The sequence below is a fragment of the Epinephelus moara genome, chromosome 12, assembly GCF_006386435.1.
Source record: "Epinephelus moara isolate mb chromosome 12, YSFRI_EMoa_1.0, whole genome shotgun sequence".
Classification (NCBI taxonomy): Eukaryota; Metazoa; Chordata; class Actinopteri; order Perciformes; family Serranidae; genus Epinephelus; species Epinephelus moara.
In genome coordinates, this window is record NC_065517.1 from 38,450,428 (window position 1) to 38,465,070 (window position 14,643).

The following is a 14,643-nucleotide window of genomic DNA, read 5'->3' on the forward strand; positions in this document are numbered from 1 at the left end:
TTATGTTGTACTGCCATGTTTCTACAGTAGCCTCGAATGGACAAACCAAACTCTGGCTCTAGAGAGGGCCATTCATGTTTTCGTAGTAAGTAGCCTGTCTGCAACGAGACAGCGGAAAAAAACATTTTTTTTAACGTGAAATGTCTTAACTCTGTGTTTTTATTGGTTTTAATCAACGGGTCCTTTTGTTTTGGAGAGGTAGAGACCTCTGCGGATACTTCGGCTTATGGTAGAAGCCTCCTGAACGTCTGGATCTTAAGTCATCAACGATAAAAGGTCAGCACACTAACCCCAACCCCGGGTAAAAACCTCCTGAACAATAAAAACTAAAAGAATTCCAACCTGGAAAAGTTTGAGCTGGCTCTAATCTGCAATCCTCACTGCTAAATGCAACTAAATCCTCCTAAATCTTACACACTGCTCCTTTAAAACATCACTGAGCATACATGATGGTGACATCATGGAGCCAAAGCAGGTAGCGTTGAAACTCTTTGCCTGCAAAGTAGAGAAGTTTTATCTCCTGAGCAAAACATGATGTGACAGTTAGACTTAAATGACTTGAAACGGAGGAGTATTGCCCTTAATCCACTCCTCTACTCCTTAGTGAGGACACTTAAAATAAAGTAGTTACATACTTCTCCTCTCCCTTATGATGTGTTTATGCCGCGCGGTCCCCGGGGAGCATTTTAAGGAAAAGAGACAACACTGATAGCGCGGCTTAAAGTGCCAGCATGCCCCATTCACAGATATTAGCCTCAATGGCCTGGATAAGATGCCATGCTAAGAAACCCCTGCTGTGTGTGAGTGTGTGTGCGTGAGTGTGTCAGCCTCTTAGGATTCCATGCCCCTTTAACCACGGGCCGGCCCCCTGCGGTGCCTTACGTCTTAATCACCCCATGAGCGAGCAGGAGACAATGCCTCTCCGTTTATGTGACAGGAATATTAGCGGGTCCGTGTGACAGCGCGAGCCGCGGCCTGTGTTTATGCATGTGTGTTTATGTTCCGCCTCTGTTATGGTCTGGTAGCGGCATGTGAATGGGATCCCTGTGAGCCTGACAAAAAAGGGGGGAAAAAAGGAGGACGCCATTTTTATCATTAAGGCAGTGGCTGCGCGCTGTGAGGGCGGCGGGTCGTCTCTTGAATGGCAGCGGGGGAGGCTTGTGAAAAACATGACCTTGCTCCCCGCTTTCTGCTCTCCCTCCTTCCTGCACACCTGATTGCTCTCAGCGGCAAAGGCAATATAAGACATGCACCTCATGGCGGGCGGTTCAAGGGTCACGTCATTAGTGACATCGCTTTTTTTGCTTAGAACATAACAGAACTGCCCTCATCATTTTCTGTCTCCAAAGCTAAATACTTCACCGCGCTGTGAACAGATGAATACCCTTCTCAAGGCTTTTTCCCCTTTGTCAGCAGGTGTATACTCCGTCTAGTCTTAATAATGGTGGCAGTCAGTGTGAAAAATAATTGGGTCAAAGGGCAGAACTCAAGTCAGCCAAATTCAACATCATCAAAACAAAATCAAGGGGGCCAAAAAAGGTGTGAATGTGGATATAAATGCCTCCAAATATCAAACACTGGGGGCAAAAATCGTCCAAAATTACCCCGTGAAAAAGAACTTTCATGTTCTACCCTGGTGGCGGGAAGAAGCCCGTCCTCAGGAGTGTTATATATTACATAACGCCACTTCTGCTGTATCCAACGGTGCTGAAAAATGTGGCAGTGGGAGAGAACACGTGACAGGGCATGAGCCACTAAAAATTAACAGGAGAGTGCATTTTAATATCTTTATCCCCCTCACAGCAGGACGTTCCATTAGGTAGGAGCACATGTTTGCAAAAGCACAGCCTGTAATAATGTATTATTGTATTTTCTCAAGATGGATAATGCGTTCTTAAAAATGCAAAACAAATGTATTAATTCTATATCATCAATTATTAGTGTCATTGCAGACTAATTGTAATTATGGCTATAAGCAATGTCGTTAATGGATTAGTGTCTAAGGTTATAAAACTAGACTGACAACATATGGTGTGGTGCAGGGAAGTGTGATATAAATGCATGTTTGAAATGTTCTAAGGATGAATGTTCCCCTCACTGGCAGCAAAGCCCGAGGCTGTCAGTCGGTTCAGAGGAAAATATCTTTGAAACTAATGGTCAGATTGCCATAGTTCAAAGAGAATGATTTTTAATGGTTTGACACTCTATTTTGTCCATTGCAGCTTTTCCCAATGAGAGAATTTGCTGCTTTTGTTTGATATAATTGTTAACAGAACATCTTTAGATTTTAGACTAATGATTGAACAAAACTACATCTAAAGACATCACCTCTGACTCTGGGAAACTGGACAGAACATTTTCTACTATTTGCTGACATTTTTAGACTAAACAATGAATTAATTAATTAAGGAAATCATCTGCAGATTCAATTCAATTCATACTTCGTCCCTAAGGAAATTCTTGTTCTTGTTCACAAACCAGTGACAACCAGAACAACCAGTGGGGTCCCTGGATCAAGGTCACACATTGGGCCCAGTTTTAAAACAGTAGAGTTTTAAATATCAGTCAAAAAATTCAACATATACAACATTAATCAATAATAAAAACAGTCATTACTTGCAGCTCTAATGGAGTGCTTTTGTAGTTAGGTAAGGTAAGGTGAGGTAAGGTAAGGTAAAACTTTAATGTCCCTGGGGGGCAATCTGTGATACAGACAGTAATCATAAGTAAAACAAAACAAACAGAATCCAGTATCACACACTGTCAGGGGTGAATCATGGACAATTAGTGGTCACTGCTGGTTAAGATGAGCAATAGCAGACGGGACAAAGGACGATCTGTAACGCTAAGTGCAAAATTTAGAGAGGCAAAACCTCCGCCCAAGTGGAAGCATCTTAAACTCAACATGGAGGACATGTTGAGAGTCTGAGACAATAGACCGAGCTTTAGAGGTGACCCTCTCTCCATACAGATGCTGTAGGTTATTAAAAATGACACCAGTGATCATATAGCACAACTTGACCACTTTCCCAGACCAGGTTTGACCAGGTTCCAGGTTTTCTTAAACCCATCAATCGGTCAATCATAAATTTGTCACATGGAGACATACGAGGTACAACTCCAGTGAAATGCCACTCAGCTCCTTCAACTTGTGCTCTACAATTTGTCCTTTTTTGCCCCTTCTTACATTGACGACTGCTGCACTGTAATCGTCCATGCTTCCAGATGGTTCTGGTAATCCATGGTGTCTGGTTGTGGGATAATTTTATTGTAGTTTTGGGAACAGTTGCTTCTGTTGTTCTACAAATTAAATCCACCACAGATTCAGTAAATTCACTCATGTCATCGGTGGGGTTGACGGTGGTGTCCTGGAACATGCTCCAGACTCCGATTGGCTCTATCTTGCATCACCGAGGGAATGTGTCAAAGTTTGTTGGATGAACGCATCACTGGTTGTTGGTTTTTTGTTTGTTTTTTTACTATTTTTTATCTTTTTTTTTTTTTGGCTAATTCAATAGTGTGCCTCCAAAGAATAAGCAAGGGCCGCTGCCCAGCAGGCAAAAGGAGACAGCGGGGAAAAACAGCGTATGCAGCCAGCATATTTTCATATGTAACTCAATGAATTAAGGGTTTATTTCCACCAAACCCGATTTGGTGGTTGCTGGAACATAGAGAAGACAAACAAAGACCGATTTGGTGAGTTTTGTTTCTGTCGAGTTCGAAGAAAGTGCATTTTACAATGAGTTAACAAGGCTAGCTAAACAATTAGGCTCATCTTAGAAAAATACATCCATAAATCCTCTGAATTCAAGTTTCTGTCTTTCACCAAACTGTTTGATGAGGAAAACAAAATATTTCCTTTCTTGACTTTTTAAGAGTTTACTCCAACAGGTAGGAGGCCCCAGAATGGACCCAGTACACGCTGGAGGGATTACATAGTAGCTCGTCTGGCCTGGGAACGCCCAGGGTCCCCCAGGAGGAGCTGGAAAGTGTTGCTGAGGAGATGGACGTCTGGAATGCTTTCTCAGCCTGCTGTCCCCATGACCCAGCTTTGGATAAGCAGTTAAAAATGGATGGATTTTGTTTATTGATAGGACTTAATAAACTATAAGAGCTTGTGCTACATAGCAAATATATCAGCCGGTTGTTGGGCTGTTGGCGGCAGGTTGTAAAACTGTCAGCGAATGGAGTCACCAAAGTAAAGGAGTACTGCACGGATGGTGTTTATTTGTAGGCCTACCAGGCGGTTAGCATTGCCCTGGTCACCTTTTAAAATAGCCAATGGGATTTTTCCACTGCAGAAAATAACCTCGGTAGCAACGAAAAGTCTGTGATACTCAAAAATTTCATTCAGCAAGAAACCTCCCTGCCCTTCCATGTGCCTACAAGGAAAGCGTAAGGCAGGGAGAGCTGCATTAGTGACAAACAGAAATGACATTGATAAGTCAGACACAGCATGAAAAGGAGGAGCTGGGGCGGAGGCAGGTTGCAAAGCAGCTTGCAGAGGAAGCAGCAACAGTAGGCAGCTCAGAGCAGTTTAAATATGCCACCCTGAATGAGATTCGCCAGTTGGTTGCATAGAAAGGAATCATGTGATCTATCAGCTGCGCCATCAGGTGATTGGGCTGTTTGAGATCAGCTGATGGAGCTGGGATGTGCGATGAACTGTCTGAACTAACGCTACGCTCAATTCTGGGGTTATTTTCCTGCTGGCCATTGTCTGTCTGGTTCTGGGCTTCTAGCACTGTTTGAATATTTAGGAAGGAGGTGTTCTTGGACGGAAATGGTGACACAGATGTGCCATGGGAATTTCTAAGTAAAGGTATATCTTAAGGTCACAACATGCATCAATGTTTACACTTTGAATTAAGGATATTGGAATGTTGTTTAATCGATAGATCAACCCAGATCAATGTATTGTTACACCACTAGTATTGAGCGATGTTTTTAATGTCGTAGAAACAAAATGTGAATGTTTTTAAAGCTTGTGTCAACCACATTAGCTACTTCAGGCATCTAACCAAAAACCCGTTTAAAAAACAAAACAAAACACTAACTTCAAGATGAGGGAACTGAAGGTACTCGTTCCTTCACTACTCTATTTGCACAGAATTAACTGTGGATATCCATTGTTTCTGTAGTTCCACAGAAACAATTATCAAAACGACAGACACAATTTTTTTTCCATTTTGTCTTGGTTGGCATATGGCACGCCAGCCCGGCGCCCACTGTTCCAGAGAACGCTCCCTCACAGGTGCTAAACATAATGACTACAGATAGAAAATGAGATCTGCATAGCACATATAAAATTAATAATAAAGTCATTAAAATTTAATGCTCAGCCCAAAGTCAAAGTTAGTCCTGCAGACCAGCACAATACTGGAACTTCTTGTTCGGCTACAGAAAGGTGACCACTCAGTTTTATTAGCATTCACTGACAAGGAGTCGTCGCTGCACACGCCTCAGCGTAATTTACTGCACTCCTCAACAGGAGAGCTGTAGCTATCTCTCTCATTAGGTGCTGCAGAGTCCTCTCCGGTCTTTTATTCACCGCCACCACCCCAACCCTCCTCCACAACTAGTGCAGCAGGTAGGCTGCCAGCGGATGGCACCTCTGTCTGAGTGGCTCTGCGTGCTACCAGGAGACCTGTTTTCCTCCTTGCAGAAGCTTGTCATCTATCATTACTTGAGGTGGCCTTGAGAATGATTCCTGCAGACAGCTTTAGCTTACCGTCTGGGGGTCCTACGTAAACAGCACACTGCCGGGCAAACAAGGGTGATGATGACCATTACTTCCCAAGGTATGTGGTAAAATAAAAAAAACAAAAAAAACCTATTGTGTTGTGTTCCAGCTCAAATTCAGGAGGCAGGCTTGGCAGGCAGCTGGGCACTTTGGATCATTTGGATTCTATAATTTTTCTATACTAAACCAATATTATTCTTTCTTCTTTTTCTCACACTGCTGTGATGATTCAGGACACATTCACACCGAGAATGTCTGGAGTGGTTTAAACAAACTCTAGATCACTCACTCTTTTTAGTTAAAATGAGAACAACAGCATTCAGAACTTGGCTCTGCAACAAATAACCACACCGCGGCTGCCGGAAAATGCAAGTCTGTGTCCCATTCCAAGCAAAATGTTGTGCAGTTTGTTTGGAGTAAGAACAGTCATACCAACTAATGGAAAAACCCCAAACCACTCGGAGCTTTATGGGCATGCGGAGACGGATGGCGACACCTTATAGCCGGCGGCGGTAACCACTGGCCATAAGATATTCCCACAGACATTTTAGATTAGCAAGTAGATGGGTTGAATGCAGAGTTTCAAATAGTGGGCCTTAAAAGTTTAAACACCTTTCTTGTGATATTCACTGCAAGTTCAAACAAATACAAAATCTGAGACTCTAAATGCTGCAGTTGCTTTGTTATAAATAATCTTGAACTCTCCATTATGGATTAATTATAATGCAGAGCAGCATTTCAAGGCCAAACAATCACTATAGAACTTGTGCCATTATATACAGTATAATGCCATAATATTTCTTGTTGCATTACTGTTGAGGTAAGATTAGTGTGTGGATACTCGCAACCTGGTGGGCAACGGGCTGGAGTGTGCTCAAAGATCATATTAAGTGTTGTTAGGCATAATGGCCGTCCCGGAGGGCCAAGCTCAAAGTCGGTGTGAAAAGCTCGCCATAATTAGAAGGGTCAAGATGCAATAATTGGTGTAAGAATACATCCATATTGATTCACTGACGAACAATCCAATATTATTGATGCAATGTGACAACATCAATACAGTGCTGGCCACCACATCAGGCAGATAATGGTGAGATGCTAAGAAAAAGATAATGAGAATATTTATCACAATAAGTCACAATATAGTATTATTGCAATTTTAAACCTGTTGCAATATGCTGAGTATTGTGATAAAATTTATTGCATTTTATTACCTTTTTTAACTTCAAATTATGTCCCCAAATAAAAACTTTGTCAACATCAACAGTTTTATCGAAGAAAATAAAGTCTGTTCATCATCTCATCATTTTTAATTGATTTTTCACTGCCTGAATCTATTTAATTCAAATTTGGAGGTGGAAAGAAGTTGCCGCTTTTATTGTGGTAGTATGAGTAACATGAAAACAAAGCCAAGGTGAGACAGCAGAAAATGGCCGACGGTCCACGGACCTTTACTAGCAGCTGTGGCAACTCAAATTCAGTCAGTTCAGAGTAAACTCTTTGCTAGATCAGCAAACTTTATGTTGCTGCCTTTACACGGGTTAGACCCAGCACGCTGTGACCCTCGCTACTGGGGCGCTGCTACTGCAAGGTCCGTCATCTGAGCTTCTAACCACTCTCCTACCGGGAAACAGTCTCTGACTCCAGGGAGTAAGGTGGAGGGATCACCAGGTGCACTAGCTTGCTAATTCTTGTCTCATTTGTGGCCTAATAAACAACGAGTGGATCAAGGAGGGGGTGAGCGAATAAGTGCGCTGCACATAGCTCCACAATTAAATTAGATTTTATCTATTTTTAATATAAAAAATTTTTTTAAAATGCCAGTCAAAGCTGATGTTGTCGCAGCCGCCACAAATAAATTGATGCATGGGAAACACTGCAGGAGAAGTTAAATGTAGCAGTTTATATCAAAAACTACATATTTTTTTTATTCATTCAATTGTACGTGTACATTTTAGGAAGTAAGTGAGTAAAATGCAAAGGGTCTTTCACAGAGCAAGGTCACAAAGTGCTTCACTGGAGTAAAATAGTCAAAAATAAAACCAGAAAAACAGTTATTAGCTTATCTACCACTTTTCTATGCAGCTTATGATGCTGCTGAAATACGGGTCAGAGAGGCTGATGTGTGACTTAAATTGTTTTTGGAAATATGCCTCATAATAAACAGTCTCTAGATGTGCATGATTCAACTTTTGTTGGTCTAGTGTTTAAAAACTCAATAAATTGTAGTATTGAATCACACAATTTGTGGAATCACCATACAAATCGAACCAGCACCAAAGTATCATGACATAATGGAACTGGGAGATAAGTATATCGCCCCAGCCATGATATTCACTGATATAGTCTCATATCGATCGCAGGCCCACGTATTGAATCAAATCAAAATCATATCATGGAAAGCTTAGTGATATTAGCAAATATCGCATTGTTGTCCCAAGAACAGGAATCATATTACATTGTGATGATTTACACCTCAAGTGATAATCAATTAAATATGAGGACAACGACGCACACTTTCTCTCACGAAAACATTCATAGTGCTGTACTCGGGTGCACACACAAAAAGTGACTAAATTATTTGTGTACAGAATGAAAAAAGAAAGCCTGGGAGAGAGGTTCAAACCTTCCTCTGCACACCTGGTTTTGGAGAATTACAGAAATTGTTGGATGCATCCTCCCTAACTTTGATGGCCTAAAGATGTTCGCCCATCTGACAAGCACTTCATGTTGCGAGTGCACTGGTGAACTAATGGCTGATGTAGAGACACTCTGGTGCACAAAGGCCTGACGCTCCGCTCAAGTGATCCTCATCAACTCGTCCACTTCGTGAATTTTCAATTTACCACAGGAATCTGCACTTGAAGCGACAACATACCAACATACCAGTGGGAAACAAACAATTCCAGTTTTATGAGTTGCGTTATTTCACTTCAACACATGAACACAGCCTACAGCATCACACTAAAATAAAATGACTACGGCTCCATAACACAATCTGCAGGTGTGATCGCAGATGAGACTTTCCAAAATGTATGCAGCTCTACAGTTAATTTGCCAAACTGTGAAAGCTGAGCACAGCGTGAACCACCACAGCGTCAGACCACAAAGGCCACGGTGCGCGCTGAAACCAAACCCCACAGACTGATTTTACACCTAAAGCCCCCCCAGTGAGGGTTGAGCTCCAGCAAAGAGCGCACATAATGAGACCTGCTCATCAGTGACGCACTGACCCAGGACGGGCACACACACATACACAGACACAAAGCCAAACCCCCACCCCCCTCCATGTGCCTGTGGCACCCGCGCCTGGTCACCTCGCTGAGGGATCAAAGGCAGTATGTCATTCTAATCAGTCCTCGCAGTGGGCAACCCCATTAATTCAATTCTATTTCATCAGCGGTGAGCAGACCACCAGAGGGGTCTGTACATTCCTGGGGTCCCGCAGTCCAGGAGTAATCCTATCTCTCAATGACCCGAGATCAGACTCTAACCCTGTAATTGCTTGGAGACCGATTTTGCTTTTGCATGCTGACAGAATTGCGAGGTCTTTGCAGGAGGAGAAACAAAGACAGACATAGCTCATTCTCTGGACACGGCAGGGGAAGTCAAGCAGAATTAATGACGCCATATATCAAATAATTCCGGACGATCAACCCCCCACTAAAGCAGGCCAACACCCCTGAACGTGTGCGCTTAGTAAGCTGTATCAAAGGATCAACTGCTGCACGTCGAGATTTGGAGAAGGGGAATTTGCTGGGTTACACTGGAATACAATTTATTATTCTTTTGATAAACATAATAATAATGTCAGTAAAATGACAACTGTCCGGGATAGTTTCTCTGGGAAAACAGGTATACAATAAAACGATGAGGCAGAGCATGACTGACTCATATGTTATTGTGCTTCTGTATCACGCTGTGTGGCTTGCCTGTGGCATAATAAAATGTTTATTGGGACATAAGATAATGAGCTTTTCATATCTTACCGTACCTTTGGTCTCTGGTGGATGGGGATGCTCATCACAGACAAATTAGATCTTTTGAGTATTGCCGTCTACACCTGCAGAAACAATAACAGTTGGTGAATATGGTGAGGCTTTAAAACACAAATGAAAACGACTATAAATCTGGCCCTAATATTCTCGTTCTTGCCATCTGTTAATGAGGAGAAAAATCAGGCATCCCTTCAATCAAAAGAAATTAAAAAAATAAAACAAGCCATTCATGTGTGGAACAATCTGCATCAAGAGATTTATTAGTGTAATCTTTGGTCTGGAGAACAGATAAATGACTCCACAGAGACAAACGCTTCTGTGCAGAACCTATCAATAACTCTCCAACTGTCCTGAGAGAACATCAGAGGTCAACGCGCCGGATGATTCTGCAGCGGAAAAGGTCAGACTGAAGGCATATGGCTGCAGTTGGGAAAGCTCCCAGGGATCAGTAGCAAAACGAATGCCTGAGTGAAAATAAAAAATTTTTATATAATTACATGCAAAACTCAAGGCTCTGCTCTTTTTAAGATGACGACAAAGGAGAGGGTTGACACTTCAAAGGCCCTCATTGTCAACGCAACAACAGCAGTGGTGTTTGTTAAAAAAAAAAAGAGAAACAGCGATCATCTGACTCCACTGCGGTGGCAGCCTTTGGAAGTCACCACATCTCGCTCTTTGTGTGCGTCTGTCTGAGTATGAAAGAGTCTTGTTTGCAATCAGTGTACAAGGGCATTTCTATTTTTTTTGTTGAAAACAAGTGCAAAAGAATCCTGGCAGGCATCATTTATGACTTTGAATTATGACTTAATCACAGTAAATTAAAGAAATGAAGATCAATGTGGCAAACAAAAGGACTGAATCATAGTCTGGATCATTTTAATGTTGTGGCGATGCATTTTTCTCATTCCAAACGTACCTCAGACAAAATAAGGATGACATTTTTCACTGCAGATAATGAAAGACCAGTGGAAACATGAGTTTTTTTTAGAATCCCCTCACAATCGAAGAGCAAGGGGCTTTCTTTCTCGTGTTAATGATACATACAGAAATCCATCACAAGTTCAGGTACAACTTTTCCACAAACCAGAATGCAATGCAGCCATGTTGGATTCTATAGCAGTGATAGCCAATTTAAAATAGAGCTTGTTAAGGACAAAAAGTGAGTTCCCAATCCAAGTTAAACCCCAAACATCCTCAAATCCTAGAGATGCCCTTACGTACACTTGACCTTCACAGGGTTGTGACTAAATATTCAGGCTACCCCCTGAAAGTCGGAGCTTTGAATCGTCAGATGCTCATCAGTCAGCTCAGATTGCTTCAAGTCGAGTCAGTGTGCTGTGGAGTGTAATTTTGGGAACATTTTGGTCCCCAGATTTTGCTGTGGAGTGAGAGCTACAGACTTAGGGAGCTGCAGACAAGCACGCAGCCACACAGAGGAAGACATACTTTGCACCATGAGGCTCTGAGACAACATTATCTTCACTCTTCTGTTGAGAAGTGAATTTACCACTCACAGATACTTAATACGGCACTGTCTCAAAAAACACAATTTATTTATAATCTATGTTTTTATTAACTAGCGCCTGGACTGGTCCGGACTTCACCGCACTTGCACACATGCAGAGGCATTACCGGGAAGTCTGCGGAAGCAAAGAGTCGTCCAAATCAACAATTCGTCCAGTCCACAAGGGGCCTCGTTTGGACTTTCTGCAGACTTCCAGAGAGTCTGCTTTGGGTGCAGAATTCACCAGACTTCACTGATTAATTTTAGCCTGGAAATCCAGACCCAAATCTAGAAAGATTTAGGGCCTGGCTATGAGTAATGAAAATGGCCCAACTCGAGGGGCGGCACCAAGCATGCATTTGAAAATATCACTGCACACAACTGGATAACACTACGACCAATCAAAACAATACACGGGGTGACGTATCCAGAGCGCTACCAGCGGAGCTAACTGGTAGATTAGACTCTTGCCGTATCCGGTAAAACAGCAAAAACGTCCTTCTTGCAAAGGAAAGATTCGAGCGCCGTCTTCTGTTCCTCTTTTAGAGAAAAAGCCAAGTCTAACTCGTTCATTGTAGCGGCCAAAGCCGTTTCAAACAACTGGTGTTCATCCGTAGCCATCTTGCAATGTTTACTGACTGATTCCGGACTTCGTCGTCGCAGCGCTGTCGTCATCTGTTTAGTACGCCTCTGGCCCGCCTATATCAGATACACCGATGTGATTGGTGCAGCTCGGCTCCAAGGGCATGGGTAATGAGCATCATTACTGATTGCCAGAGTGACTCGCTGAGCAAATTCAAATTGTGTTCTCGCGAGAACTCTGGATTTCCAGGGTAGATTAATTTAGAGATGTGCACAATACGTCGCCTGGTTGATTAAACGTTGCTACCCTTGCTAGTCGGTACCAGAAATACTAGTCAGTTAAACTTTAGTTACGAAGTTATGATTTTATATTTGTGTGTCATTCTTTTATTTTGTTCAGCACTTTGGTCAACTTCGGTTGTTTCTAAATGTGCTGTATAAATAAACTTGATTTGATTTGATCATGATGCAGGGCGGCATGGTAGTGTAGTGGTTAACACAGTTGCCTCACAGCAAGATGGTTCTGGGTTCTAATCTGACCACCGTCCAGGGCCCTTTTGTGTGGAGTTTGTATGTTCTCCTCGTGTCAGAGTGGGTTTCCTCCAGGTACTCCGGCTTCCTCCCACACTCCAAAGATATACAGGTTAATTGGAGACTCTAAATTGGCCGTAGGTGTGAATGTGAGCTCTAATTGTTGTCTGTGTCTTTGTCTTAACCCTGTGATAGTCTGGTGACCTGCTCCAGCTGGGATAAGCTCCAGCACACTGCAACCTCACATAAGGATAAGCAGTTAAAGGAAATCAGAAATACGTATAAGTTTAGGCTATAGAGGAAATCAAAATGCATTTTATTACCGCAGCCTCCCTGTAATAGCTGTGCAGTGTAATGCCAAATATATAGGCTTAGAAAAAATGGCCACAAAACAACACCAGAAGGTCTTCCACTGTAAGTAATACCCAATTTATGAATGTGCGCAGCCTATATGCTGTAAACAAATATATGAATATCAGTCTGTTCACTATATATGGGATTTATATCTTGTTATCTGCAGGGACGGAGGAGCAGACACTATTCATCAACTTGCACGAGGAATGTGACAGCAGCAATACATGACTGGAACGTTTCCACGGCAACGAGTGAAACAGACTCAAGGCCTGTCTGTCAGCGTCTTTGGAGTCTCGCGCCCTCGCAGAGTTTACGTGATCACAGCGAACACGTCATAGTACACACGGCCGAAATCCGCGAGTCCGGAGGGTGGACATTTGGATTCAGCCTGCGAGTCCTGCTTTCTCTTAGTTAGAAAACATCTCACTCTGCCTTCACTTGGATTACTGCTTTTTTTTTTCTCTACCAACACATAAAACCCACTGCTGAAATCCTCGGGCATTTTCATGCTCTCCTGGAGTTCTTGAAAGTCATTCTGGGAAATGTGGGCATCTTTTTACTGGAGTGGAGGTAGATGAGGCAGATTGAAGGCGAGCAAAAAGGTCAATTAGAGCCACTTCATCGGAATAAAAAACCTCATCAGTTGCTACAATCTGATGAAATGCAGCAGCCTGAAAAGCAGAAAAATCCACCCTTGGATTTCACAAACCCCGATGGATAACTGGGCAAATCTTAAGAGTCTTTGAGCAAGGCACTGACAGGCTTTGATTATGCTGGACAGTTACAGTCATACCATTTGTGTTTGACGTTTTTCTGATGTGCAGGTACATTTCTTTTTGCTCTTGCTGTCTCCTTAAGGTACGCTGCCAAAAATGATTTAAAAAAAACGAGCAAGAAAGTTGAAGGATCTGCTCTCCTTCAAAATAAAACACTGATGCTATAGACAGCTCTCAGGATGGGCTGCAGCGTAGCACCACACGTCTGAGGCAAAGCAGACAGGGAAACCTTTACAGAAAGCGAAATGTTATTGAACGCTCATTCATCATGTTTTGCTGACTCTACTTCCAAGTCACACACATCACGTCAAACTTAATAGTCTGCAGAGCGTGATTTTGACTGCATTTTTCCTTTTAGGATGAAAAATGGTGGGAGAAAGTCATGTTTCTTTATTCCTGTAAAAGAAAAAAAAGAAAGTCTGATTTCCATTGTGATGATTGTGCAAGAATGGAAACAGCTACCTTGCCAAACCTTCCTCGAGAGTATGATAAAAGACAGTAGCCCGCTGATATAAAACCAATTCTTTCCACCATCAGTTTATGGAGCTTAAAAGCTGCTGCTGTTGCACGGAGACCGAGTCGAGAAAAGCAAAAAACTGACATATGGTTGTTTATGTAACACTGCCAAAATAATACCAAGTGAAATCTCATTAAAAGTTAGTGTCCAACTGGGCATGTATTAGAAATATTTAAAGAACTTGTCATAAATGTTGTTCCAAAATACATTATGTTCTGCTGTACACCTCACATTACTAAGTGTAATTAAAACTACTAAAAACACTCATTATACAACTTTTAATGACAAAGGTACTCTATATGAGTCATAGACTAAAAATAATGGATGTAGATATTGTGATGTCACCCACTGGTTTGTGGTCTCTGATTTTGAATGGCATTTTAACATGAGGGTCTACGGGGATTGACTCACTCTGGGAGCCAGCCTCATGTGGCCATTAGAGGAACTGCAGCTTTTGGCACTAGCTTGATTTTTCACGGCTTTTTATTTTTGCAGTGGTTAGCACTGATGCCTCACAGCATGAGGGTTCCTAGTTCAAACCCGAGTGGGGGAGCCCTTCTGTGTGGAGTTTGCATGTTCTCCTCGTGTCAGTGTGGGTTTCCTCCAGGTGCTCCAGCTTCCCCCCACAGTCCAAAGACATG

At 42.4% G+C, this 14,643-nt stretch overlaps 1 protein-coding gene across 1 annotated transcript in view; it reads right to left on the reverse strand.

Moving 5' to 3' along the window:
- LOC126399217 (kelch-like protein 29) overlaps nt 1–14,643 on the reverse strand; it is a 359,560-nt gene that overhangs the window by 327,577 nt on the left and 17,340 nt on the right. Inside the window, exon 2 of the mRNA XM_050059067.1 lies at nt 9,730–9,803. The gene's annotated coding sequence lies outside the window, so the exon portion shown is untranslated. The remainder of the gene's footprint in view (nt 1–9,729; nt 9,804–14,643) is intronic.